This window comes from Alligator sinensis, unplaced genomic scaffold (genome assembly GCF_000455745.1).
Source record: "Alligator sinensis unplaced genomic scaffold, ASM45574v1 scaffold1801_1, whole genome shotgun sequence".
Classification (NCBI taxonomy): domain Eukaryota; kingdom Metazoa; phylum Chordata; order Crocodylia; family Alligatoridae; genus Alligator; species Alligator sinensis.
Genome location: NW_005842608.1, coordinates 792,822 through 796,049, shown reverse-complemented (window position 1 = coordinate 796,049; position 3,228 = coordinate 792,822). Strand labels below are relative to the sequence as shown.

Genomic DNA, 3,228 nt, shown 5'->3' with positions numbered 1-3,228 from the left:
GATGATTTTCTGGGCTTTGTTCATTAACATTGCAGTAATGCTGACTCTTTTGCTCTAATTTAGGCCTCATCACAGTTTGCGGGGTGTGAAGCTATGTGTGGAAAAACAACCACTTCTTGGAAAAGTCTGGTAGCACATGGTTTTGTAACAGTCTTGTCCATCCTCGGGGCTGACTGAGCAGTCCTGAGCCTTGTGACAGACCTGGGAGCAGACCTGCGGACTACAAGAAGAGTCGTCACTAAAACCAACCAACCGCTTCATCAGATCTGAGCCTGCTCTTGTGGGGAAACCTCAAGATGCTGGTCCACCACCTGGGCAACTAGGGGTTAATAGATATATATGTTTATACTCACAATGTGGCCAGCCAGCCATTGCAATAGAGAAGTACAGCGCTCATTGGCTCTCTGTTGTGGTTTTTTTTCTCTCTGAGATCCATCTAGTCACTTCCTGCTAAAACTCTTCATCATGCTGTCATTTTTCACTTAATTGGATGGCCAGTTTGCAGTCCACGGCTAGCCTGGAGGCAGGCTGAACCTCTGTCCATGGATTCATCAGCATATACAGGGAGTGCTAACAGGCAGATCATTCCCTTCACAGGATAGCACCAGGCTTACCCACTGGGAAGTTGTTTTTTTTAAACCCTCATACAACAATTGCACATTTGACTCACTTGGCACAGTGAAATTAGCCGAATTCTGCAACCTCAGTTGCGACCCCTCCTCAGAGCAGCAGCAAGTCTTGGGTGGAGCTGCAGCCTGCGGTAAGTGCCGTGTTCTTCTTTTGACAGCAGGGCTGGCTGTGCACCGTGGAGCTTTGAGTGGCTTGGCAGTGAAGTAGCAACAGGCAACGGGGTACAGCACTTGAAGGCAGAGAGGAAGGTTCAGCTGGGGATCCAAGAGCATTCTCCAGGGAGCCTGGAAAGGGAGGAGTTTGGGATAGGGTCTTTTCTTGTATGTTTTTTTGCTCCTGCTTTTAATAGAAAGCCAAAAATGCCTCTGGGCAAGGATGAGTGTAAATAACTCTTTAAAGCACCAGGATAGGATGGAAACTGCAGCCAAGGAAAGAATTCAGGAGAAAGAAGCCAGAAAAAGGGCAAGCAGGTTGTTTGTATGAAAGTATATCACTGTTTTGCTCTATAGGATTGGTGGCTGTGGCAGTAAGGGTGGGAAGATGGGGCATATGCTCCTGTGTACACGGGGATTTTACAAAGAGTTTACACAGAATAGTTGCGTTATTGTGTCTTAAAATAGTTCATCTTGACTTTGCCATGTGCCTTTGGATTTTTCTCTTGCCTATGAACTGCATCAAAGTGCTGTGTAAACATCCTCTGCTGAGATCTTAATAAGCGTGCTTGCATCCGATCCAGAGCTCTTGTGCTCTGTCTCTAACTGATGCAGAAGGGGGGGCGGGCTAGGTCTAACCCTGTTATGTGATGATATTCCCAAGGACCTGTTAACTGTTTGGAGACACAGCATGTCAATAAGGCCTGGCTGGTAACAGATCTTTATAGCACAAGTTAGTGGTCACGGGCGTTTCCTTGTCAGCTTCACAGGCCGCAAATAAATCTACAGTCATATCCCTCTAATGGTTTCTGCTGGCATGTAATCAGAGAACAGATCTGAGGTCTAAGTGTGTGCATGCATGTGTAGAAAAAGAAGGTTCAAAGCAATAGAAATGGGAGGCTGGAGCTAGCAAAGTCTGGTGGACTGGCCAGCTGTCCCAGTGGTAAGTGAGCAGCACTGTTGTACAGCAGGTCTAGATCCAGTTTCCCAGGGCTGGTCTCTCACTCATTAGCCTCAGGCCGCATTGCACTGTGCCTGAGGGCAGTCTTTATCTGCACAACAACTGGAAACTGGGCAGGCATGTACCTTTCTTGTTGACTAGAAGGTCTGAGCCCATGCCTAGGTGTAGATCAGCAGCTGGCACATCCCACGACTCTGGGGTGCTAGGCCTTTCTTGCTTGTACCTTGGTTTGTGGTGCTACTGTGCACCATAGTTTCATAGTTGGTCGGGTTGGAAGGGATCTGAGCAGATCATCAAGTCCGACCCCCCTGCCATGGGCAGGAAAGGATGCTGGGGTCAAACGACCCCAGCTAGGTGATTATCTAGCCACCTTTTGAAGACCCCCAGGGTAGAAGCCAGCACCACTTCCCTTGGAAGTTGGTTCCACATCCTAGCCGCCCTGACTGTGAAGTAGTGCCTTCTGATATCTAGCCTGAATCTACTCTCGGTCAACTTATGGCCGTTGTTCCTTGTTACCCCCGGTAGTGCTCGAGGGAACAGGGATTCTCCCAATGCCTGCTGGTCTCCCTTGGCCAGTTTGTAGACGGCCACCAGATCCCCTCTCAGCCTTCTCTTGTGGAGGCTGAACAGGTTCAGGTCCCCTAGCCTCTCCTCGTAGGGCCTGCCCTGCTGCCCCCTGATCATGTGGGTAGCCCTCCTCTGGACCCTCTCAATGTTGTCCACATCCCTCCTGACGTGTGGTGCCCAGAACTGGACGCAGTACTCCAACTGCGGCCTGGCCAGTGCCGCATGGAGGGGGAGGATCACCTCCTTGGACCTGCTCGTGATGCATCTGTGGATGCACGACAAGGTATGGTTGACCTTCCTAACCACGTCCCCACACTGGCGGCCCATGTTCATTTTGGAATCAATAATGACTCCAAGATCCTTTTCTGCCTCTGCACTGACGAGAAGGGAGTTCCCCAACCTGTAGGTCTGCTGCTGGTTCTTCCCCCCAGGTGCAGCACCCTGCACTTTTCAGTACTGAATCCCATCCAATTCTCATCCGCCCACCCCTGTAACCTGTCCAGATCCGATTGCAGCCTGTCCCTCCCTTCTAACGTGCCCACTTCTCCCCACATCCTAGTGTCATCCACGAATTTGAACAAGGTGCTTTTCACCCTCCCGTCCGAGTTGCTGATGAAGATGTTGAACTGTGCAGGCTCAAAGAGAAGAAGAAAGAAGTCTGTGTTTGGCAGTTGCTTCCTTTCCTGCTTCCAAGGAGCCTGAGCACACATAATGGCCCTCTCCAGAGAGGCCCTGTTGCTAGTCCTCTTATCTCCTTGGGCCATATGGTAACTAGCCTCTGCTGCCTATGCTGAGACAAGAGCAAGGGTGTCAATGCTGTCACTGTCCGTGCTCCCACCTTCCCTCAGTGGTGACCCTGGTGGGTTCCATACAGTACATTTCATCTGGGAAGTCCTTATTGGTAAGAGCAGGTAAGGT

At 50.3% G+C, this 3,228-nt stretch overlaps 1 protein-coding gene across 2 annotated transcripts in view; it reads left to right on the top strand.

The window, feature by feature from the left end:
- Positions 1-3,228, top strand: part of LOC102387624 (transient receptor potential cation channel subfamily V member 2) — a 13,883-nt gene continuing 10,655 nt past the window's right edge. Inside the window, exons 1-2 of one of the 2 annotated variants that reach the window (XM_025214868.1) lie at positions 1-760; positions 2,870-3,221. The gene's annotated coding sequence lies outside the window, so the exon portion shown is untranslated. The remainder of the gene's footprint in view (positions 761-2,869; positions 3,222-3,228) is intronic. The other variant, XM_006033105.3, reaches the window with a different exon arrangement.